Source organism: Choloepus didactylus (assembly GCF_015220235.1).
Source record: "Choloepus didactylus isolate mChoDid1 chromosome 23 unlocalized genomic scaffold, mChoDid1.pri SUPER_23_unloc3, whole genome shotgun sequence".
In the NCBI taxonomy this organism is placed as follows: domain Eukaryota; kingdom Metazoa; phylum Chordata; class Mammalia; order Pilosa; family Megalonychidae; genus Choloepus; species Choloepus didactylus.
The window spans coordinates 301350-327909 of record NW_023637597.1 but is presented as its reverse complement, the minus strand read 5'-3'; the positions used below and the strand labels follow the sequence as shown (position 1 = coordinate 327909).

The 26560-nt window shown below is 38.7% G+C and overlaps 1 protein-coding gene and 1 pseudogene across 3 annotated transcripts in view; both read left to right on the top strand.

Annotated features, from left to right (window-relative positions):
* The first annotated feature begins 4705 nt into the window (after positions 1 to 4705).
* On the top strand, positions 4706 to 10794 carry LOC119525014 (annotated as a pseudogene).
* A 3717-nt stretch (positions 10795 to 14511) lies between these two features.
* ZNF280B (zinc finger protein 280B) overlaps positions 14512 to 26560 on the top strand; it is a 36854-nt gene continuing 24805 nt past the window's right edge. For 2 of the 3 annotated variants that reach the window (XM_037823716.1, XM_037823717.1), the window contains exons 1-2: positions 14557 to 14741; positions 15348 to 15406. The gene's annotated coding sequence lies outside the window, so the exon portion shown is untranslated. Of the gene's footprint in view, positions 14742 to 15347; positions 15407 to 26560 lie in introns of all 3 variants that reach the window. The other variant, XM_037823718.1, reaches the window with a different exon arrangement.

The following is a 26560-nucleotide window of genomic DNA, read 5'->3' as shown; positions in this document are numbered from 1 at the left end:
CAGAAAGATTCAGCCTTTCCCCATCAAGTGGCCCACTACTGGCCTTTTTTCTGGTGGAGCGTATGCAGATGTTGAGGATCTGGGAAGGGATTCCCCTTGTTTCTAATTTAATTGACCAGGGGTGGGGCTGGCTAATGGTGTTTCTAAAGGCTATCCAGGCAGGTCTGCAAGAGCCACAGGCTTATCCATCCTGTGGTTAGGTAGTTTGCAAAATGGGTTACTAAAATACTTAGGGTGGGAGGCAGAAGAAGGGATATTTCAATGAGTCTGAGCTACCACAATTGCTGGAGGTACTTCTGTGAAGCATAAGGGACTGCATCATGCCACATCAATCTTATGTCATATATACAACTGACCCATAAGTTCTGAAACTAGTGAATTATAAAATTAACATCTCCTTTAAACCAGAGATTGCTAATCTGCAATCCACAGGCCAAATTCACAGTCAGATATCTTTAATTTGGCTTCACTGTATTTTTAAATTACTAATGTGTTTTTAAATTACTAACATTTTAAAATTGAGAGACAACATAAACATTCAGATTTTCAACTTTTGCGAAATTGATCAACAAATTTGGCGTTGCCCCATGGCAGAAATGAAGTGAAATCAAGTAGCATCATTTGGATGGCCCCTCAACAATTCTGTTTTCTTAGGGCCTCTTTCTCCTATACCTAATCATTTCCTTGCAATGTTGCTTTTCTGGCTTGGCTCTTACAAGCATTTGAGTTTACAAATCCTGATCTAAACACTTCATTGACTTACAAGCATGTTAGAGATACTACGAAAACTTCAACTGGGAAAACCTTTATAGGACTTTTTCAGAACAGTCCCAATTTACAAACATGGTGTTGATGGTAGCACAGTATTGAACATGTAACTAACACTGCTAAACTGTGTACTTCAAAGTGGTCAAATGAGAAATTTCATGTTGCATATATGGTATCATAATAAAATATTTAAAAAGGCAAAACCCAGCATTGACCTGGAATAAATTTATTTCTTGCCTTTCATGGGAAGCTTGAAGCCCTCCCTTCCCTGGAGGAGCAGAATGCAAAGGACAGTAAGGGAGGTGGGAGGGAAAGTCCAAGATTCCATCTAGAAGGTGAGGGAGGGGAAGGGGACCAAGGACAAGGAGGTGTGGGGTATGTGGGCAGGGAGATAGTGAGAGGCACCAGTGCAGCCAGGATATCATCTTGGGCCCAGGGAAATGGCTTAAGAAGGGAGTGGGCTGCTGCATAAAAAATGCTGGGGGGTTAAGTGCACACCACCCATCCATCCATCCAAGGAGTGGGACTTGCCATCAAGCTGCTCCAGGACTGGACACAGGTAAGGTTTAGTTCTCTGGAGTTCAGGAACTGGTGAGCTAAGAAATTTGCTGTCCTCCATGCTGCTTCTCTTAAACCAGGGGCAGATTCAGAAAGGGCCAAATAGTAAATATTGTAGGCTATGCAGGTCATACCAGTGTTGCAAATACTTTAACTCTGCAGGAGTGGAGCAGTGTGAAAGTAGCCACAGAGAGCAGTAAACCAATGATCACAGCTGTATTATAATAAAACTTTATTTAAGATATTGTCAACTAAGAAATAACAAGCTGAGCTGCAAGGGAACAAAGGCATTTAGTCGGGGTCTTAGAAATGCAATTTGGGGAGCATAGATTTAGGTAGCAACCAAAAACATGTCCTGTCTTGGCATTTCCAGGCAAGGGTTTTTTAAAGGAAAAGCAGACTAGACAAATTGTTTGTTGTTAGTGGATATTTGGGGTGTTCTCTTTGTCTTTCAGGTTAGATAGATAGCTGAGTTCTTTATCTTGTGTTTTGTTTTACAGTCCAGATGTCCTCTGGGTTTGAGGACCATTGTTGCTTGATGCTTTGCGTATTTGGGCAGTTTGTGATATCTGGCTGACATTTGCCCGAGAGTAATCTCCAGAATGACCTCCTGATTCCATTTTAAATCTCTAAGCCATAATAACTATTTTTTTAAAAATTTCTTTTTACAACATTGAAATTTGAATTTCATTTAATTTACATGTGTCACGAAATATTCTTCTTTTGTTAATTTTTCCAAATTCAAAAATAATAAAGTGTTTTCAAAAATGTAAAAAAACAAACAAAAAACCTTCACAATGTAAAAAACATTTAAAAAGTTAGTAACGTAAAAGTTTCATTCTTAGCTTCCTAGTCTACAAAAACAGGGCAGGCTGATTTGCTAATTCATGCCTATTTTGGTTTTTGCTCGAGCTGCTGGAAATGCAATATACCAGAAAATGGGTTGGCTTTTAGGAATGGGGATTTATTAAGTTACAATTTACAATTCTAAGGCCATGAAAACATCCAAATTAAGGCATCAAGAGGTAGATAACCTTCTTGGAGGAAAGGCTGCTGGCATCTGGAATTCCTCTGTCACATGAAAAGGCACTTGGTGACATCTGCTGGTCCTTCTCTCATGGGCTCTGGCTTCAATGGCTTTCTCTCAGTTCTTGTGGGTCCTTCTTGCATCTCCCAGGTCATTTTCTCTCTGGGACAAACTCTGGATTTCATCTCTTAACTTTTCTCCTGGTTGTAGTTTCAATGGCTGTCTCCAAAATATCTCCAAAACGTCTTTCTCTGGTCTCTGAGTTTCATTTGCCTTTTATTCTCTCATAAATAACTCCAGCAAGGGGATTAAGACCTACCTTGAATGGACTGGGTCACATCCCCATGGAAAGAACCTAATCAAAAAGTCCATCCCACCAACAACAGGTCTGCCCCATAAGAAGGAATTAAAAGAATATCGTCTCCTCTGAGGTACAACAGCTTCAAAGCAGCACACTGCCTTAAACCAGTTTTTGCCAAAATGCAGCTAGCATCCCACCAGTGAACTGTTAAATCAATTTCTAAGCTGCAGTCAACTTAGAAAAAGGAAGAAGTGATTTCATTGACTCTAAGATGCCATCAATTATAAAATGCATTATTTTTGGGCTTGCTATAAAATAAAAAGAATACATCCTGCCAAACAAACCAATGAAATGCTATTGAGGAGATATAATCTGACTTCAGAGATCTTAAAATGTAAATATGAAATTGTGAATATAAGCAGACCCCTTAAAATCAATGAAATCTGTTAATGGCATAGAAGATAGAGTATATCCCATGTAGTGAGGGTATTATTTTACCAAACTTCTCTTTCAATTATATATACACACACCAACATACATCCTGGCTTAATTTCTCCATTGCCTGGCAGGAAGAAATCATTTAGATTTTGAATTCCATTGAATGCTGGAGATCCTGGAATTAGTGGATTTGACCCTGTTGTACCCAAAAATGATCATATTAAAAACAGCTACTATTTACTTATGTAACAAATGCTGAGCACCTACACTATGGTGAGCATTGTCCTAGAAGCTGGGGGTACAACAGTGAACAAAACACAAGTCCCTGCCCTCATGGAGCTTACAGTCCAATGGGTAGAAATAAAAAAGAAGCAAGTATATTTTATATAATGTGTGTTAAAATAAGAACTTGAGCAAGATTTGGCTAGATTTTAGAGACTTTTATTCAATCAATTCATGAATCAGGGAGGTTCCAATTGCCTCAAAGTAGAGAGGTATTCTGCTGATCATAGAGTGCAACAGTCTGTTATAGACAGAAAAAGGGAGTATATTAGGAGGAAATCTTCACTGGTTAATGCAGACTACGTTTCCTAATATGGTTAGTGCAGGCAGTTGCTTAGCAATGAGAAAGTTAGCTGACCTAAGATTAGGGAGATGGAGATAACTGATTGGATGACCTAAATTCAGTTTTCTGGGAATAGAAACTTAGATTTTGGTTTTGCTAACATGGGGCTTATCACAGGCACCTCCAGTTGGGCCTACTAGATTTTATTTATCATGTGTGATGATAAATGCTAAGTTGAAAGATAGCTAGTTGAGATATTCCAAATGTTCACAGTATGCCAAGCCTTAATCAACAGTAGTCCTGAAATACCTAGGTCCCTATCTGAGACTCTATAATAAAGTTTCATTCACTAAGTTTATTTTTTCTGAAACTTAAATCCCCCAGAGTGTTCCTATGCCAGTTAAGTCCCCAAACCCAGAGACAACAGCCTCTTTGAGAATATGAACCAGATGCAGCCCCCTTCCCCATAATGTTGACACCCCTTTTCAATATGAACTGGTCAGGATGGTCATTGTCTAGACATCCCTGAAGATTAAGAAAGTGATTAAATGAGAGGAAGGGTTAACAACAGACAAGATAGGATTTAAGAAAGGATTATGAATACTGAAACTTTATATGAACATTCTTGTAGATGCTAGGGTATTAGAATAACTAGAAGGAAATAACTGAAACTGTGGAACTGTGACCCACAACATTCTTTGAAATTTGCTCTATAGCTACTCATTAAATTGTACTTTGAAAGTTATCACCTTTCTGTATATATGCTATATTTCATAATAAGGAAATAACTGAAATAGCTAGAAGGCAATAACTGAAACTGTGAAACTGTAACCCATAACAGTCTTTGAAATTTGCTAACACTTGTTAAATTGTACTTTGAAAGTTGTCACTGTTCCATATACGTATTTCACAATAAAAAATATAAAAAATTAAAATAGCCTACCTGGGTGAATACAGCATGAAATTTGGGGAAGATTGCACTTTTTGATAGTGTGGTCAGGAAAGCTTTGCTGAAAGAGATTGGGCCTGAAGGAATCCAGGGTCCAGGATGGCGGTGTCTGGGGAAAGAGCATGCAAAGCAAGGGGGTTCAACAAAAGCCATCAGAAAGTAACCGGCCTGATGAGTCCCAGACTCACAGAGCTCATGGTGGCTTTAGTGGAGTGTGTGAGTGGCTGTAAAATAGATGGGTATGGGCACATGGCCTAAGGCCATATTGAACATTTTAAGTCCACTGATGTCTTCCTATGAGTGAGATGGGAAGCCACTGGAGATGTTTAAAGGAAAGAGTGAATGCCAGCTCAGCTATATATCTCTTATCAGGAGCATTGGGGCTGATGTGGGAAGTTCTGACAAAAGAGGCTGGAAACATCTGCAGTGATTCAGGGAGAGAACAGGTGCCTTCCATCGGGGAAGTGGCAACACAGGTAGAAAGGAATGGTCTGATTCTGGATACCTTTAGAAGAGATAGAATACGGGCTTGCTAATTGATTGCCTATAAGGTTTGTCAACTGAGAAATAATAAATTAAGCTGCAAGGCAACAAAGGCATTTATTTGGCATCTTAGAATCATAGTTTGGGGAGCACACATTCAGGTAGCAACCAAAATCATGTCCTGCCTTGGCATTTCCAGGCAAGGGTTTTTAAAGGAAACGATTAGACAAGTTGGTTATGGTTGGTGGATATATGGGGTGCTCCAATTGTCCTTCAGGTTAGATAGTTAACTGAGTCCTTTGTCTTGTGGTTTGTTTTATGGTCCAGATGTCCTTGGGTTTTGAGGAACATTGTTGCTTGAGGCTTTTCATACTTTGGCAGTTTATGATATCTGGTTGATATTTGCCCAAGAATAATCTCCCAACTCCATTTAAAATCTCTTAGCCATAGTAACTATTTTGTTTTATTTCTTTTGACATGTTTGAAGGAAAGATGACCAAAGTTTGTAAACTGAGTAAAAGAATGGGTTTATAAAAAAGGGAATGCTCAAGAGGAGCAGAGGTTTTAGAAGAATGTCTAGAATTAAGTTTTGTTAAGGTTGCTTAGAAATCTTAGCTATCCAAGAGGGTACAGTTGGGTCTGGGGCTAGGAGGAAGGGAGTGAGGCATCTAGGACTCAACATTTAAGAGGTGCTCACTCAGAGATGTTGAACCCGTGCCTCCTTCAATTTTTTCTTTTCAAGCAGTTATATTGAGATATATTCACATGCCATATGATCCACCCAAAGTGTACAATCAATGGCTTTTAGTATAATCAGAGTTGTGCATTTACCACTACAATCACTTTTAGAACATTGTCATTACTCCAAAAAGAAAAACCACATACCCCTTAGCATTCACCTCTCGATCCCTCTATCCTTCCCCAAGCCTACATAGCCACCAATCTAATTTGGCTGTATAATTTTATTCATCTTATATAAATGGAATCATCCAATATATAGTATTTTATGTCTGGTTTCTTTCACTTAGCATAATGTATTTTTTATTATTATTTTTTGAAATTGGAGAGGTTGTAGGTTTACAGAAGAGTTGTGTAAAAAATACAGTGTTCCCATATACCCCTATATTATTGACACTTTGCATTGGTGTGGTACCTTTGTTACAAATGCTGAAAGAATATTAAAATAGTACTGCTGCTTTAGTCCATGATTTATATTAGGTGTATTTTACCCATATATCACCTTATTCTTAACACCTTGTAATAGTGTCATACATTTCTTACAATTGATGATAGAACATTCTTATGTTTGTAGTGTTAACCACAGTCCATCATCCATAACAGCTTACTGTTATACAGTCCCATGTTTTATCTTCTAACTTTCCTTCTAGCAACACACACAACCCAAAACTTCCCCTTTTAACATTCACATATAAAATTCAGTGCTGTTTAAGTGTTACCATCACCACCATCCATTTCCAAATCTTAACAATCAACCTAAATAGAAATTCTGTACAAATTAAGCATCAACTCCTTTTCTCTGCCCCATTCTATCCCAACAATCTATATTCTAGATTCTGACTCTATGAATTTGTTTATTATAATTAGTTATCAGTGAGATTATACTATATTTGTTCTTTTACGTCTGTTTATTTCACTCAACATAAGGTTCTCAAGGTTCATCCATGTTGTTGCATGCATTAGGACTTCATTCCTTCCTACAGCTAAATAGTATTCCATTGTATGTATATACCACATTTTGTTTATCCCTTCATTGGCTGATAGACACTTGGGTTGCTTCCATCCTTTGTCAACAGTGAATAATGTGCTACCAACATTGGTATGCAAATGTCTGTTTGAGTCCCTGTTTTCATTTCTTCTGGGTATATACCTAGCAGTGGAATTGCTGGATCATATACTTAGCTTCCTGAGGAATTGCCAAACTGTCTTCCAAACTGTCTTCCTGAGGAAGCTTCCTGAGGAATTGCCGAACTGTCTTCCAAACTGCCTTCCACAGTGACTACATCTTTTATATTCCTACCAGCAGTGAATGATTGTTCCTATTTCTCCACTTCCTCTCCAACACTTGTAGTTTTGTTTTTTTTTTAAATGTCCATTCTAGTAGGTGTCAAATGATGTCTCACTGTAGATTTGATTTGCATGTCCCTAATAGCTAGTGAAGTTGAGCATTTTTTTCATATGCTTTTTGTATTTCCTTTAGAAAAAAATGTCTATTCAAGTCTTTGCCCATTTTTAAACTGGGCTTGTCTTTTTATTGTCAAGTTGTAGGATTTTCTTTTTATTATGGATATTAAATCCTTATTGGATATGTGGTTTCCAAATATTTTCTCCCATTGACTAGGTTGCCTTTTTACTTTCTTGACAACCCCTTTAAAGCACAAAAGTTTTTAATTTTGAGGGGGTCCAATTTATCTATCATTTCTTTTACTGCCTATCACAGGATCTTGAAGATGCTTCCTTACATTTTCTTCTCAGAGTTTTATAATCCTGGTTCTTATATTTAGGTCTTTGATTCATGAGGAGTTAATTTTTCTATAAGGTGTGAGATAGGGGTCCTTGTTCATTTTTTGCATATAGGTATCCAGCTCTCCCAGCACCATTTGTTGAAGAGACTGTTCTTTCCCAACTGAGGTACTTGGTAGCCTTGCCAAAGATAAATTGGCCATAGATGTGGAGGTGTATATCTCAACACTCAATTGAATTGCCTTGGTCAGCATATCTGTCTTTTTGCCAGTACCATGCTGTTTTGACCACTATAGTTGTGTAACACACTTTAAAGTCAGGAAGCATGAGTCCTCCAACTTTCTTCCTTTTCAAGACATATTTGGCTATTCTGGGCCCTTACCATTCCAAAAAAAATTTGATAATTGACTTTTCCATTTTTGCAAAGTAGGCCATTATAAATTTTGCTTGCAATTATGTTGACTCTTTTGGACATGAAGAGAGGGTCTTCTTGGTAAAGGTAGTCATTCAGTTACAAGTATTTATCTTCTCTCCTTCCCCAAATTCTGAGTATATATTGCAAGATTCCTTGAGACTCTTTAAAATTGTGCTTCTTTCCCAGATCCTTTGCTTCCTGGGTGTTCTCATGTGCCCAACTTTATGTGGTCTGTGTCCTGAGAGGGTGGCCCTTACTTTGGTGTTATCTGGCTACCACTTGGCCAAGAAGAGGGTTGTCAGAGTTGGGGCCACTAGGAGAACTCTGAGGTCCCTGCAAAGTCTGGAGTACAAAAGCTGACAGCAGGAAGCATGGGGGGACAGAGCAGGGTCCAAGGCAAAAGAGAAGGGCGTTCACAGAGCCCAGAGGCAGTCAAGGGAGGTTTTCCAAGAGAGAGAAGGTGGGCATTCATGGGCTGGGTAGGGTGGGGGGATAGGAGATAACTGAGGGTAAGGTCCTTCACTTTTTTGTGCCAGATGACTCACTCTTTCACCCTAGTTCCTGCCCTGCAAGAAGGGATGCTGAGCAGTTTATCTTACATTCCAGGGCCTTGGGTGGCTGGAATGGCTTGAGAGGTACAATTTGAATTATAAGCAAATAGGTAGTGAAGATATGAGGCTGGGTGAGAACCTAAGTGAGTCTGAGAGCAAATGCTATACTAGGAACTGGGCTTAGTACTTTACAAGTGGACCTTCCTCTGTGACTTATGCTTAGCAATTTTATCTAGTGTTTTATAGAAAGAACCACAATCTGTAACTCAAGCTCTGATGCTGGAATCAGACAAAACTGGGTTTCTAATCCTGGCTCAACCTCTAACAAGCTGTCACTTAAAAGTCTTCATTGTGGTTTCCTCAAGTGTACAACAAGGATGTTAATAGTTAATCTCAGTGTTTTGGGGTATTACAACAACCAGGTTTAGATGAATGCTCTAAATTAAATAGGGCAATGATTTTTCTCTTTTCAAATAAATACTGACTTATGTCATGTGGTTGGCCTTAGGTGGCAATTTATAGAAAGCAAGCCCTGGAAGTTGAAAGGACCACTAGCTTCAAGCAAAAAAAAAAAAAAATGTAAAATAGCAAATCTCTTATGTGAGAAAGAACAGGAGCCAGCAGCACAGATGAAGAATGGAAAAGAATCCAAATGCGAAGATGATGAAGATGCTGAGTTTTGTTTGGATGGAACATGAAAGTGAAGGTGCTGAAATTCTCTTTGTCAGGGTGATTTCAAATGGAAAAGCCATCATTTTAAATATTTTGAACAGAGTTACCCTGGGCTTATGTTCAAAAAGAAAGAAAGGCCACATGAGTCAAGAGACCACTCATGCATCAAAATCTGCAAATGCTGTGACCCCGACATCAAAAGCAGTGACCAAATTGCCTGTTACTCAACCTGAATCAAAAGCAACAGATCTCCTATTATTATGGAGCATTCGTCTAAACCTAGTTTTAAAAGGAGCCCGCCACAAGTCAGATTTGCCCTCACCATGGACTCAGCAAGTAGTTGGAGCTGCTTTTTCTATAAAAGGCAAAGATGAAAGTCCTTGTGATTCAAAGTGACTTTCCTCTTCTGTTGTAAACAGTGGAAACACCAAAAGGCCTAAACTAAGTGATGGAATCCCAGGGGAACATTCTTCAAATACCCTTTCAGGTATCTTTCCTTCAGTGAATGCTGGTACACGCAAAATGTGTTCCTAATTTATTAAACCAAGAACAAAAAGGAACTTGATTCCATGAGCATGTATATGCAAATGACAAGACACATTTGGACCTTATGACTCCAGACAGAGCAAATAGCTTTGAAAGACTGGATAAAACAGACTTTTTGAGCATAAGAAGCCAGAACAAGACTGTGGATTCCAAGAAAGGAAATATGATCATGTTACTTCATGACTTTTACTATGGACAACATAAAGGAGATGGACAGCCAGAACAGAACACTCACACAAACTTTAAATGCCTCAGCTGCTTGAAAGTTATAAAAAATGTTAAGTTTATAAACCACATGAAGCACAATTTGGAACTTGAGAAGCAGAGGAGTGACAGCTGGGAAAGCCACACCACAGGCCAGCTCTGCCACCACAGTTTCCCACTCCCTTCCAGCTGCAGTGTCACACTGAAAGTTTGCACATCCCCCAGGGACCCTCCACTGTTTGTAAAATCTGTGAATTGTCATTTGAAACAGATCAGATTCTCTTACAACACATGAAGGACAATCATAAACCTGGTGAAATGCCTTACATGTGCAAGGTTTGCAATTACAGACCGTCAACCTTTGCTGATGTAGAAATGCATTTTACAGCATGGAATTAAAAAACCAAAAATTTGCTGTGTCCATTTTGTCTGAAAATTTTCCAAACAAAAATATCATAGGTGAATGATTTTTGGTGGCATTGGAACCAGAGAGTCTTTCAGTGTTCCAAGCGCCAGGTATAGTTTTTTACTTTGGAGGAGAAAATGGAGCACAGAACTAAGGATTGTCAAACATTTAAAAAGCCAGAGCAACCGGAAGGGTTGCCTCCTGAAACAAAGGTTATTATTCAAACTTCAGTTCAGCCAGGATCAAGAGATGCAGCATCCATTATTGTCAGTCAGCATCAGTCACAATAACTGACCCTAGATTGTCACCTGCTAGAACCAGAAAGAGAATGGCCATGAACACTAGATTTTCCAGACTCCCTTGCACACAGTTACTGGCTGACAATTATATTCTGTGCCCATTTACAGGAATTATGAAAGACAAAAGCTAGGCTAGGCCATCTGTAAATCTTGGTTGTTAATGCTCACAAGCAATGTCATCAAATGTGGGTTTTCTGTTGACAATTCTTCAGCTGTCTGGTTTCAAGAAGTAGCCCAAAGTTTCCTTCATACACCCTTCCAGTTACCTTCCCCCTAAGTAACACTTATTAAACCTGCACCCCATAAGTTAGTTTTGTCTGTTTTTTAACTTTAAATAAATGGAATCACACAGTGTCTCTTGCCTTTGCCTCTTCTTAAATAATGTCTGTGAGATGCATCCTAGATATGTGTGGCAGTAATGTATTCCTGTTCATGGCTTTATGGATTTCCATTAAATGAATGTGGTATAGTTTTATATATCCCTTTTACTGTTGATGGACTTTTAGGCTGTTTCTTTGGCTGTTTTTAATGAAGTTACTATGAATATTTTTGTGCACCTTTTGGTGGGCACATGGACTCATTTTTACTTGGGTATATATAGTTATGAGAAGAAGTGCTGGAACTGCAAATAAAGTGTAGCTACTATAAAATATTTTTCAAAAGTAATTGAAATGATTTTTATTCCCACCAGCCATAGTGACAGTTCCATTGAAACAGAGCCTTTTCAACACTAGTGTCAGCCCTTTTAATTAGAGCCATTCTCTTGAAGTTGTAGTGGTGTCTCATTTAGTGCCTGTTTCGACTTGAATTTTTTTTTTTTAACTAAATTTTCAGTTGGGAGTGGTGTGAGGCAAATGCTGGGGCACTGAAATGTCCCGTGTCTTGATCTGGTGGTGGTTTCATGAGTATGCATATATACATTATGGGTGGTGCTTTGTGTGTCTTTTTAAGAAATTTAAAATATTCCAGCTATGTTTTCTTGTAGAAGTTTTACTGCCTAACTTTTTACATTTAGGTCTATGATCCATCTCAAATTCATGTGTTCTTTAAGGTGTGAGAAATTAAGGCATCAAGGTTAATATTTTCCCATATGTATATCCAGATTAACCAGCACCATTTACTAAAGAGACCACCCTCCCCACCCCACCCCACTCCGCATTGCAGCAAAGCCTTTGTGTGAACTAGGTAAGTGACTATAATGTATTTCTGGGTTTTATTCTATTCCATTTGTCCAATAGTCTATCCTTGTGATAATTCCACATTACCTTAAATATGTGTATCTGGGAGTTTAAGTGCTCCAGCTTTGGTCTTAAATTGTCTTGGTGATCCCAAATGATTTGTTGACTTGAACTGTTTATAGCAGACCTCTGTGTCTTATTCTTAAATCCATGTCAGTAGATCACCATTAATTATGATATTAGCTGTATGGCTTGTTGTAGCTACCCACAACTGCAGCGAACTAGTAACCAACAACAGATAACTTGAAAAAAACCCCAATAGTTTTGAAATTAAGCAATATATTTTTAAAAAGAGCTGGGAAGAGGGTAAGGCAAGAAAGGGATCTATGGTGCAAAGTGCCATCTGTCTCTGAACTTTCACAAACATGAGAGTAGGTGGCTCCTTAATTTTGTGCTTAAGGCTCCTTGTTATCCCCATTCTAGTTCTGGTCTTTGTTCTAAATAATCCATAGATCCACCAAGAAATCATTGGAGAAAACAAAATATTTAGAACTGAAAAATATATGGGAATGAGTCAACGCACATGTTTTAAAAGAAGGTCAAAAAATCAAATCACTGCCATCTAGAAAACTTTCTGAGATGATGGAAATGTTCTGTATTTGCACTGTCCAATATAACAAATATAAACACATTTGACTTGATCTCATGAGCTGTGGCTTGTTTGACTTATGTACTGTATTTTCAAGTTTATTTAACTTTGATCTTCCTCACAAAAGAATCCAAAATAATTTATGTAGATACACTCACCCCAATATGGTAGAATTTAACTCCCCTCCTCCCCCACTTCCAACTCCGCTCCATTAGTTTGTAGTTAGTAACTACAAACTAGTGTAGTTTGGAGTTAGTAACTTGCTTCCAAGGACCAGAGTATGAATAGGAGACAATAACTCTACAGTGGAGAAACTTGTAAACCCTTGACAGGTTGTTCAAGGCAAATGCTCCAGTGATAAATAAGGTTGATAGCACGTATCCCTGCTATGAAGTGATGAGGACTCATCACTTCTGTGGTATTCCTAAAAACCCATAACCTCAGAGTGATGGTGAGAAAAACAGCAGGCAAATTGAAATACCTGACCAATAGTTACTCCTTAAAATTGCTAAGGTCATGAAAAACAAGCAAAGTCTGAGAAACTGTCACACACCAGAGTAAGCCAAAGGAAGTGATGGCTAAATATGTTGTGGTATCCTGGATGGAATACTGGAACAAAGGGCATTAATGGAAAAACCAGTGAAATCTGGATGAAGCCTTAGTTAATAGTTATATACCAATATTATTATGCCTAAGGAGATCATTTCACATATATGCATTTTAGACATTGCAAATATCTTCTTTAAATCTCTGATCTCTTAATTTTGATTATGAACAGAAATCTTCAAATGCAAAGTATCAATTATAGTTAGATTGTTTGATCTGACCATAATACAACAAAATTAGAAATTGATAAAGGAACAGCTTTAAAAATGCCCACAGATTTGGAAATTAACATATTACCACAAAACCCTGGTGATAAAAGAGAATCACTAGGGAAATAAACAAATACATGGAATTGAATGACAATGAACATATTACAGTCAAAAGTTGTGAATAACGCTAAATTAGTACTTAAAGGGACATATATAGCATTAAACACAGGGGGAGGGGTTTATAAACAATGAGTTAGGCATTCATGCCAAAAGTTGTAAAGAATAGCAACAAAGCAAACCCACAGGGGTCTAGAAGGAAGAAAATAATAAAAAATGGGGAAAAATAATGAAATAGAGAAGAAAATAGCTTTACAGAAGATTAACAAAACCAAAAGCCGGTTCTTTCACAAGATTATTGACACAAACTTTTGGAATAACTGGGCAATAAATTAAAGAAGAAAAAGTACAAATTAGCCCACAACCTGCAAACTTTGCCTATAAAGAGCCAGGAAGTAACTATTTTAGGCTTTGACAGCAGTAAACACAGTCTCTGTTGTAATTAACCAACTCTGATGCTGTAGCAGAAAATCAGCCATACAATACCGAAATGAATGGACGTCTGTGTTCCAATAAAAACTTATTTATCGACCCAAATTTAAATTTCATAATGTTCACGTCAACAAAATAATGTAGTACTTTCAATTCCGCCCCCCCCCCCAACGACTTAAAATTGTAAACACCCCTCTTAACTATCTGCAAGGTGTGCAAAACCAGGCAGTGGGCTGGATTGGATTCGCCCCCAGATACAATTTCAAGGGAGGAGGCGTCAAGGCCCAGTTGCATTGCCAAGTTTCCTAACCATGGGGTATGCACTAATTCTTTTATGGAAAAGGTGACACACGGAAGGGTTATAAGAGCTGGACTCTAGGATGGGAAACGTATTCTGTAAGGGAATGAACCTCAGCACACCAAACCTTTCCAGGGACTGTGGGTTTTTGCCGCTCTCCCTGCTCCCGGCTGCCACACTGCACAGCACTGGGTAGCCGGCAGGGGCGCCAGAGCGCGCGCATGCACTCCACCCCCGCCAGGCCTCACGCAGGGACCTGGCAGCCAATCAGAGGTCCCAGCGGGCGCGCGTGCGGAGGCGTGGGCGGTGTCTGCGGAGCCCGGGGCCCAAGGAGGAGTTGTTGCCGCGGGCTTCGCTAGGGGAGCGTGTCGAATTCTGTGCGTCGTTGGGAGCGCCGTGGACCAGGACCGGTAGGGACGCCGGGGTGGCGGGTTCCGCACTTAGAATCGCCCCGAGCGTTCTTTTCGGGGAAGCGGGAGGGATTCTGCAGGCAAAGCCCCGCGGGTCCTGTGTCGCTCCGGGTCCTGCGCAGCCTGAGGGGTCTGTCCCCGCGACGCGGCGCTCCGAAGGGATTGTGTGGCGATCCCCGGTGGGTCTCTTTCACCTTTTCTCTCCGTCCCTCATTCTCACTCCCTCCCCTCAGGATACAGACCCCTTTCCTGCCCTGAAGGCCTGCTTCCCCTTCTCCACCCCTCACCGCGGCTTCTCCCTCCACTACCCCGCCGTTCCCCACCTGCTCTCCCGGGGAAGGGGCCTAATTAGGACCTTAATGCCCTTGCCTTCCTGGTACCCTATCCTTCACGTGGACTCTTCAGGTGCTTAAAGCTTTTAAAAATCTTAAGCCTCCACAACGCGCGCTGCCGGCCCAGACCCATTAATGCCTTTGGAAGCACTTAAAATCGGCCCCAACTCCAGTGCAGCCCCCCCTCCCCAAATTTGATGAAGCCCCTGAGAGCCGGGACCAAGGGTAATTTCCAGGATTTTGATTTGGGTGGTTCAAAGGTAGAGTGTTTTTTTTACTGACTCAGAGTAGATTGGAGGAACAGGATTTTGGGAAACGGAGTTCAACTCTTTTTTCCAGCTAAGTGTGAGATGCTTGATAAACATCTAAATGGCAGTGGCAGATAGACAGTGTGATGTAAACTATCCCTGGAAAATGTAAGTATCCCTAATTCTTCTCTCTGGTTGACTCTAGGCTGTGACCTTCTGCCTGAAGTATTTCAAGTGCTTTAGAGGTTTCAGTGCACACCTGAGGTAAGATGAGAGAGGTTTTTTTAATAAGGTCCAAGGTTGTTTCTTCTTTTCTTCAGTTTTTCTCTTCTCTACACTCTTGTGCTAGAATATTACTATCTAGGCAGTGTTTCCTGAGGGAATTGGAATATATATGATAAATTCAGGTATTTCCAGGGCTTTCTAAATTGCTTCCTTAAAAAAATGAGGAAGATGGCATTTTATCACCCAATCTTCTGAAAGGTAAAAGAGAATAAGAGTACCAGAGAAATTAAAGCTTTGTAAATTTTTTTGACTTCTTTTACCATATTTGGGGGCTAAAATGGACCAAGTCATGTAGTTTATACCCTAGGATTTCAGCTAATGAATTAAAGTAGTTCATTCACAGGAAATGTGTATTTTTTTTTTAAAAAAAAGTTTATATGGAGTTAGTTTCCTTCTATATCTTTTCTCTTAAGGCTCTATTTCGTGAGGTAATTGCATTCAACTAGATAGGGGAGGCTATCTGAACTCATTACATGCCAGTAGGTGAGATTACAGGTCAATTCTTGCCCAACACATTTAAGAATACAGCTCAGTGAGATCCCTCAATGAGATTAGTTATCTGTTTCTGTGTAACAAATTATCCTAAAATTCAGAAGCCTAAAATCACGTTTATTATCTAATGCAGTTTCTGAAGGTTAGACATCTGGCTCAGGGTCTCTCCTCAAGATTGTAGATAAGAATTTGGCTGGGTCTGTACTCTCTGAGGACTTGGCTAGCTTGGATGATCTGCTTAAAACTCACTAACTTGGCTGTTGGCAAAAGGTCTCATTTCCTTACCCTGCGAAGCTCTCCCTGGGGCTATTCTGGCATGGTTCCCCCAAAGAAAGTGTTCCAAGAGAGAGCCTGCACCCAAGAGGACCAAAGCCATGGAGTCTTTTCATAACCTAATTTTGAAATTGACATAGCATCAGTTCTGCCATATACGATTGGTACTACAGACCAACTCTGGTACGGTGGGGTCGAGGACTACATAAGGTATGAATACCAGGAAGCGGGATTCATTGGTGGGAGGTGGGGGATGGTGGGCATATTGGGGACTGGCTACTACAGCCATTTATTCACCATTCCAGCCTTTCTCCATAACATCTCAGGTATTGTCCCATTACTGTTGGTGAATTATTTGTTTTCTAGCTCAAGTGAAACCCTCTGTACTAAATCCAAGTACTCTTGTTTATTCGAGGATGTTGTTTGAGGAAGGATTGTTACGTTTTCTGTGTCTCTGGATCGTCTCATCAGCAAAAATATTGATTGTAATATCACCTCTCATTAAACCTCCATTTTATGATGCTACATCCCTGTCCTGCTTATTTTATTTCTGCTTGTGCTTATAGAAAAATTTCTCCTGGGTTGTCTGTATTTTGATCTCCAATTCTTTTTCCATTCTTTTTTGAAATTACTCGTCAAAGTCAACAGTGAATTCCACATTGCTTAATCCAGTGATCTATTAGCATTTGTCAGAGTTCATTTCCCCCTACTTCAAGATGATTTTTTCATTTGGATTCTAGGATGCCTCCTTTCTCAGTGGCTCTGAGTTCCTTCCTGATGTCCTCTTCTGTTTCCTTCTTATCTCCCTGATATTTAACTGAAGGTGTGTCCCAGGACTTTTTTTCTCAATCTCATTCCATACATGATCTCATTCAGTCTTATGTTTTAAATAACACTATATGCTGAAGACTCCAGAATTTTTGTACCTAGCCCAGACCTCTGCCAGATTTCTCTCTCATAGATCTATGTGCTAAGCATCACCTTTTGTGTCATCATCCTTCTTTCTTTAAGATTCCAAATCCAATGCATCAACAAATTTTGTGGGTTTTACCTACAAGATTTTGATCCAGAATCTTACCTCTCAGTATCAGTCTACTGTTTGATAGCACCATCATCTTTTTCTCTATTATTCCAGTATCTTTATAACTTGTCATCCTCCTTTCACCATCAGTCTCTACATTCTGTTCTTCATGCAGCAGCCAGTGTAATCCTTTTAAAATGAAAGTCAGATCATATCCTCCCTCATAACCTTCCAGTGACTGCCCATCACACTCAGAGAAAAGCCCAAGAACTTAGAATGGTCAACATAGCCCTACATGATCTTGGCTCTTTTCCATCACCTCTGGTTCATTCTTTGATCTTATCTCCAACTTCTCTCCCTTTCCAGTGGCTCACCTATTGGCTGTTACTTAATGTATTAAATATGGTCCAATCTCAGAGCCTCTGTGTTTGCTGTTCCCTTTGCTAAAGTACTCTTTCCCTAGATAAACATAGCCACATCATGCAAGTATCAGTCTATGTCTGTACTCCCTGTCCTTGCTTTATTTTTTTGATAGCATTTATAATTGTCTGAAGCACTGTATATCTGTATTTCTGTCTATTATCCATCTATCTATCTAAATTTATTTTCTGATTGCCCTTACTGGAATGTTGGCTCCCTGAAGATAGGGACTTTGTTTTGGTGTATCCTCAGAAACTAGACCAGCACCTGGCACAGGATAGGTTCACCAAGCTTGTTGAATGAATGGCTTTCTGCTAAAGTTCCTCTCAAGCATCGCTTTAATGCCCCTCCTCCCCACTCCATTTTTTTCTCTTTTAATCACAAGACTCTAAACTGTGCAAACTTTTCTTAATTATTCCTGTGTCATTTCTCTGTTTCTCAGTTTCTTATGGACAGGGATAAGTTCTAGTTCTACTGATTCATTGCATTTTATAGCTACTGAAATAATGAGCATCAAAATATACCAAACATGAATATATGATTATGTGTAGAACCACTTAGGAGGTTTCCATAGATCAATAATTTCTCCCTCTTAAAAAAAATTCTGCTTCCTTTTTATATTGTTTTTGTTTTCCAGACTCAGGAGTTCTAATGCAGCAATATTACTTTACTGCCAGTTTGACATGATGAGAAATAATAGTGGCTTTCAGCTTGTGAGTTCATAATACTTAGTAAACATGGGCACAGGCTATCTGAATCTTATCCATGTAAGCTCCCTATACTTGTAAATTACCTGATTCTAGGTCTGTTCCTCATTCTTTACCTTAATATATAAATTAATCAGTCATTTGAATAGCACTGAATAATACAATCTTAAGAGTATTGTGCAAGTTTGGAAGGGAAAAAAGGATGCTCTGAAAAAGTCGTATCAGGATTTTTCTCTTGTGAGTTTTCCAGCAGGAGATCCTAGTTACCTAGAGATTCATGACAGGGCCCACCTGGCTTGCATGGAAGACCCTCTCTTAACCTCTTGATTCCTTAAAATGAGGGTAACCATAAAAGTTGTTACCCAAATTGGCACACTTTTAAAACTGAAAAGGAACACTATTAATAACTACACTTGAGGGCAGCAGGTGAAACTGGGACTGTTGTGGTCAAACCAGGATATTTGGTCACCCTACTTAAAACAGATTTTGTCTGCTAAGTCCTTGGTACCAGAAAAGTGCCCACTCTGCAGGAAAATATAAATATTCCATCCCTGGGAAAGTATGCCTCCTGTAAACTTATAAATTAATCACCTGATTCTGGCTTAACTCTATTAGTTAGATTAGCTTACATTGTTCCCATGATCCCAATTATTGAAGCCTTGTTCCATATACATGGTCTGTTTTGGGGCTTTGAGAGTTCAGCATCATTTCTTGGGATGTACTGGTCACACCAGCCTGTGGCCTTTTTGTCTTTTTAAATTGAAATATAATTCACATACATAAAATTCACCCTTTTAAAGTATACATGTGAGTGTTTTTTCATATTTAAAAAGTTATTCAACTGTCACCACTATCTTAATTTTCATCATTGCAAAAGGAAATCCTATACCCATTAGCAGCTACTCTATATTAATTCTTGTAGCTGCTGTAATGAATTGCCAGAAACTAGGTAGCTTAAAACAAAATAATTTATTTTCTTACAGATTTGGAGGCCAGAAGTCCAAAATCAGTATCACTGGGCCTGAATCAAAGTGTCTTGGCAGGGCCATCCTCCTAGACTCTAGAGAAGAATTTGTTCCTTACCTTTTCTGGCCTCTGGTGGCTGCCAGCATTCCTTGGCTTGTAGCTGCATCACTCCAGTCTCTGTTTCTCTCTTTACATCACCCTCTCCTCTCGTATGTGAAATCTTTCTCTGTTTTATAAAAAAAGCATATTTGGGGCCCACCTGGAAGATCCAGGATAGTACCCTATCTCAAGATCTATGTCAAGGTCTACAAAGACCATTTTTCCAAATAGATAAAGTTTACAGGTTTCAGTGATTTGGGGGGGAGGGGGCAGTATTCAACCTACTATATTCCCCATTCCTTCTTTCTTTATTTTGTTTTTTTTCTTTTTTGTTGTTTTTGTTTATTTTTAATTTATTTTGTTTTTGTTTTTGTTTTTATTTTCCTCCTTTCTTTACCCCAGACCATGACAACTAGTAATTCACTTTCATTCTCTATGCATTTACCTATTCTGGACATTTCATATAAATTGAATCACACAATATGTGGTGTTTTGTGACTGGCTTCTTTCAGTTATCATAATGTTTCCAAGGCTCATCGATATTCTAGCATGTACCTTATTCCTTTTTCATGGCTGAATAATATTCTGTTGCATGGATAATACTACCTTTTGTGTATCCATTCATCAATCAGTGGATATTTTGGTTGTTTATACTTTTTGGGTATTATGAAGAATACTTCTGCAAATATTTGTGTACACGTTTTTTTGTGGACTTGCTGCTGGGTCACATGGTAACTGTTTAATTTTTCCAAAGCAGCTACACCATTTTACATTCCCATCAGCTGTCTGTGTGGGTTCCAATTTCTCCATATTCTAGCCAGCAGTTGTTATTGTCCACGTTTTTGATTAAACCCAGTTTAGTGAGTGTAAAGTAGTATTTGACTGTGATTTTGGTTTGCATTTCCCTAATGACATTGAACATCTTTTCATGTACCTAATGGCTATTTGTATATCATTTTTGAGCAACTGTTTATTCGGGTCCTTTATTGTGTTAAAATTTTTAATTGGTTGTAAGAGGTCTTTAAATATTCTAGATACAAGTCTCTTATCACATACATAATTTTTGCAAATACTTTTTTTCCCATTCTGTGGATTTCCTACATTTTCTTGATGATATCCTTTGAAGTGCAACATTTTAAAATTTTGGTAATGTTTAGTTTATCTATTTTTTTTCTCTAATCATTTGTGTTTTTGGTGAAATATCTGAGAAACCACTGCCTAACCCAAGGTCAGGAAGATTTATTCCTATAAATCCTAGGTGGAAATCTAAGAGGTTATAGTTTTAGTCTTAAATTTATACATACGATTCATTTTTTTTTATTATTCATTTTATTGAGACATATTCACATACCACACATTCATTTTTAAACAGAAATGTAATTAGAATTTTTATTTTTAGATAATTGTGAATTCACTTGCTATTTTTTTTTCCACTGATGCTCCAAGAGAAGCTAGAAATTATTTTCAACTGAAATCTTTTGGATTTTAAATGTTGGCAACTAATTCAATCATTTGAAACCCATGTAGGCTGAAGCTGGTAAGGTCAAACACAGACCTCTTTGGACTGCTTTGGCCCTTAGGCCCTTAGCATCACACTTTGCCACAAGCTGCAGTTTCCAAAGAGGAAGATTCCTCAGAAAATGGGTGTTTTGCATGACAGTACCAACGGGGGCTGTGGCCAGAATGTCAGGGGTTTGGGTGAAACAAAGTAATCATGCATCAAAGAAATAGTACAGAGGGAATCCTTGTATACAAAATTTTATCAAAAAATTATTTATATAGGTATGTATATCCACTACTACAGTCAAGATACAGAACAGTCATTACCTCAATAGCCACTGTATCTGTTTTCTGCCTCTATCAATTTGTTATATCAAGAGTGTTATATAAATGAAATCATACAGTATAGTGGCTGCTGCTGCTGCCTTTTTTTTTTTTTTTTTAATTCTCTTGTCTTATTATGGCTGAACTCCCATAAAAATGCAAACTCATGAGACTAGGGGCCAGGTTTGCACAGCAGTCCATTTTATACTGAGCACTTAACACAGAGCAGAGATCATGGTTTTTTGTTTTTACATTTTTTCTTGTGTAGTAAAATGTATATAATATAAAATTTATTGTTTTAACTACTTTAAAGCATACAATTCAGTGCCATTAAGTACATTCACAATTTTGTGCAACTGTCACCACTGTCTAGTTCCAGAACTACAGGAAACCCTGGACACATTAAGAGCAGTGGTTCTCCATTCTTGTCTCCACTCGCCTCTCCCCCAGCCCTGGCAAACACATCTACCTTCTGTCTCATGAATTTCCCTACTGTGGATATCTCATATAAATGAAATCGTGTAATATGTGGCCTTTTGTATGTATCTTCTTTCAGTTAACATAATGTTTTCAAGGTTTATACATGTCGTAGCATGTATCATACTCCGTTCTTTTTATGACTGAATAAAATCCCATTGTTTGGCTATACCTTATTTGTTCTTCTGTTCATCATTAATGGACATTCAGGATATTTCATCTTTTGGCTACTATGCATTATGCTACCATGAACATTTGTGTACAGGTTTTTGTTTGAGAATACCTGTTTTCAGTTCTTTTGGGAATATATTTAAGAGTGGAGTTACTGGGTCATATGGCAATTCTTTGTTTAACTTTTTGAGGAATACTCTGATGCATTTTGAGTTAATTTTTATATATGGTGTGAGTAAAGAGTTAAACTTTTTTTTTTTAATGTGTGGATATTCATTTGTCAAGCACCTTTAGTGAAGAGACCATTCTTTCTGTCGTTGAATTGTGTTTGTAATCTTCTGAAAATCAATTGACCATAAATGTAAGTGTTAATTTCTGGACTCTTAATTCTGTTCCATTTATCTATATTTCTGTTCTTATGCTAGTACCATACTCTTCATTAATGTAGCTTTGTAACAAGTTTTGAAATTGGGAAGTTTGAATCCTCCAACTTTGCTCTTGTTTTTCAGGATTGTTTTGACTCTTCTGAGTCCCGTGCCTTTCCATATCAATTTTAGGATCAGTTTGTCAATTTCTGTGAAAAATCCAGCTAGGATTTTGATAGGGATTGTGTTGATGTTAGAGAACTTTGCCGTCTTAGCACTATTAACTGTTCTGATCCATGAAAAAAGGGATGTCTTTCCATTTATTTAGTGCATTAATTTCTTTCAAGATTTTTTTTTTGCAGTTTTCATTATGTTTTGCATCTCTTCAGTTAAACTTTTCCTAAGTATTTTATTCTTTTTTATACTCTCAAAAATGAAATGGTTTTCTTAATTTCATTTTCATAATGTTCATTGCTATTTATAGAAATATTAACAATTTTTATATCTTGACCTTGTATCCTACAGTCTTGTTGAACTCATTCGTTAGTTGTAGTAATATTTTTATGTGTGGATTCCTTAGGGCTTTCTATATACAGAATCATGTCATCTGCAAATAGAGATAGTGTTACTTCTTTTCCAATCTGGATGCGTTTTACTTCCTTTTCTTTCCTGTTTGCCCTGACTGTAGAGATCAGAGTGGCAGAAGTTGACATCCTTGTATTGTTCCTGATCTAAGGAGAAAGGCTCTAAGTCTGAGGATATTAGCTGTGGGTCTTTCACAGAGGCCCTCTTTTGGGTCAGAAAATTTCCCTTCTCTTCCTAGTTTGTTGAGTGTTTTTTGTTTTTTATGAATCATGAAAGGGTGTAGGATTTTATCAAATGCTTTCTTGTGTCTGTTGAGATGGTCATGTGGTTTTGCCTTTTATTCTATTGAAATAGTGCATTACACTGATTGATTTTTGTATAATGAGCCAACTTTGCATTCCTTGGATAGACCTCAGTCATGGTGTATGATCCTTTTTATATATTGTTGGATTTGATTTGCTGCTATTTTGTTGAGGATTTTCCATCTATATTCCTAAGGGACATTGGTCTGTAGTTTTCATTTTTGCATGTGATGTCTTTGTGTTTGGTAACATGGTAACACTTGCTTCATATAATGAGTTAGGATGTGTTCCCTTCTTTTCTACTTTTTCCAAGAGTTGATGAAGGATTGGTGTGAATTATTTAAATGTATGGTAGAATTCACCAGTGAAACCATGTGGTCCTGGGCTTTTCTTTGTGAGAAATTGTTGATTATTAACTTAATCTCTACTTGTCGTGGGTGAATGCTTATTTTCTGTTTCTTCTGGAGTCAGTTGCAGTTTGTGTCTTTCTAAGAATTTGTCCATTTCATCTAGGTTATCTAGTTTGTTGGCATACAGTTGTTCATAGTATTCTCTTATAATTATTTTTATATCTGTATGGCTGATTTTATTTCCTGATTTTAGTAGTATGAGTATTCTTTCTTTTTCCTTGGTCAGTCTAGCTAAAGGTTTGTAAATTTTGTTAATGTTTTCCAAGAACCAACTTTTGGTTTAATTGATTTTTCTTGATTGTATTTCATTTTTTTATTTTTAATTTTTCTTATTTCCTTCTTTCTTCTTCCTTTGAGTTTAGTTTGCTCTTCTTTTTCTAGTTTCTTTAAATGGAAGTTTAGGTTATTGATTTGAGATCTTTCTTCTTTGTAAATGTAGCTGTTTACAGCTTTAATTTTGCTCTAAGTACTACTTTAGCTGTATCCCATAAGTTTTGGTGTGGTGTATTTTCATTTTCATTCACTTCAGAATATATTTTAATTTCCCTTTTGATGTCTTCTTTGACACATTGGTTATTTATGAGGTTTTTTTTTTTTGTTAATTTTCACATGTTTGTGAATTTCCTCCTTTTATTGATTTCCAGTATCATTCTGTTATAGTCAGAGAACATACTGGGTATAATGTCAGTCCTTTGAAATTTATTGAGACCTGTTTTATGCCTGACATGTGGTCTATCCTGGAAAATAATTCATGTGCCCTTGAGTAGAATGTGTATTCTGCTGTTGTTCTAGAGTGTTCTAGAGTGTTCTCTGTTTCTTTGTTGATTTATGTCCAGATGTTCTGTACATTATTGAAAGTGGTATATTGAGGGGGGCGGGGCAAGATGGCAGACTGGTGAGCTGTATGTTTTAGTTACTCCTCCAGGAAAGTAGGTAAAAAGCCAGGAACTGCGTGGACTGGACACCACAGAGCAATCTGTCTTTGGGCATACTTCATACAACACTCATGAAAACGTGGAACTGCTGAGATCAGCGAATCTGTAAGTTTTTGCGGCCAGGGGACCCGCGCCCCTCCCTGCCAGGCTCAGTCCCGGGGGAGGAGGGGCTGTCAGCTCCGGGAAGGAGAAGGGAGAATTGCAGTGGCTGCTCTTATCGGAAACTCATTCTACTGATTCAAACTCCAACCATAGATAGACTGAGACCAGACACCAGAGACTCTGAGAGCAGCCAGCCCAGCAGAGAGGAGACAGACATAGAAAAAAAACAACACGAAAAACTCCAAAATAAAAGCAGAGGATTTTTCGAGTTCTGGTGAACACAGAAAGGGGAAGGGCGGAGATCAGGCCTTGAGGCGCATATGCAAATCCCGAAGCAAAGCTGATCTCTCTGCCCTGTGGACCTTTCCTTAATGGCCCTGGTTGCTTTGTCTATTAGCATTTCAATAACCCATTAGATCTCTGAGGAGGGCCGTTTTTTTTTTTTTTTTTTTTTTTTAAATCCTTTTTGCTTTTTCTAAAACAATTACTCTAAGAAGCTCAATACAGAAAGCTTCAAAGAATTGAAATTTGGGCACGTCAAGTCAAGAGCAGAACTAAGAGAGCTCTGAGACAAAAGGCAATATTCCAGTGGCTGAGAAAATTCACTAAACAACACAACTTCCCAAGAAAAGGGGGGTGTCCGCTCACAGCCACCATCCTGGTGGACAGGAAACACTCCTGCCCATCGCCAGCCCCATAGCCCAGAGCTGCCCCAGACAACCCAGTGTGACAGAAGTGCTTCAAATAACAGGCAAACACCACAAAACTGGGCGTGGACATTAGCCTTCCCTGCAACCTCAGCTGAATGTCCCAGAGCTGGGAAGGGGGAGCAGTGTGAATTAACAGAGCCCCATTCAGCCATCATTTGAGCAGACTGGGAGCCTCCCAACACAGCCCAGCAGCCCAGAACTGCCCTGGGGGGACGGCACTCACCTGTGACATAGCACAGTCATCCCTCAACAGAGGACCCGGGGTGCACAGCCTGGAAGAGGGGCCCACTTGCAAGTCTCAGGAGCCATACGCCAATACCAAAGACTTGTGGGTCAGTGGCAGAGACAAACTGTGGCAGGACTGAACTGAAGGATTAGACTATTGCAGCAGCTTTAAAACTCTAGGATCATCAGGGAGATTTGATTGTTAGGGCCACCCCCCCTCCCCGACTGCCCAGAAACACGCCCCACATACAGGGCAGGCAACACCAACTACACACGCAAGCTTGGTACACCAATTGGGCCCCACAAGACTCACTCCCCCACTCACCAAAAAGGCTAAGCAGGGGAGATCTGGCTTGTGGAGAACAGGTGGCTCGTGGACGCCACCTGCTGGTTAGTTAGAGAAAGTGTACTCCACGAAGCTGTAGATCTGATAAATTAGAGATAAGGACTTCAACTGGTCTACAAACCCTAAAAGAACCCTATCAAGTTGAGCAAATGCCACGAGGCCAAAAACAACAGAAAATTATAAAGCATATGAAAAAACCAGACGATATGGATAACCCAAGCCCAAGCACCCAAATCAAAAGACCAGAAGAGACACACCACCTAGAGCAGCTACTCAAAGAACTAAAGATGAACAATGAGACCCTAGTACGGGATATGAAGGAAATCAAGAAGACCCTAGAAGAGCATAAAGAAGACATTGCAAGACTAAATAAAAAAATGGATGATCTTATGGAAATTAAAGAAACTGTTGACCAAATTAAAAAGATTCTGGACACTCATAGTACAAGACTAGAGGAAGTTGAACAACGAATCAGTGACCTGGAAGATGACAGAATGGAAAATGAAAGCATAAAAGAAAGAATGGGGAAAAAAATTGAAAAAACTCGAAATGGACCTCAGGGATATGATAGATAATATGAAACGTCTGAATATAAGACTCATTGGTGTCCCAGAAGGGGAAGAAAAGGGTAAAGGTCTAGGAAGAGTATTCAAAGAAATTGTTGGGGAAAACTTCCCAAATCTTCTAAACAACATAAATACAC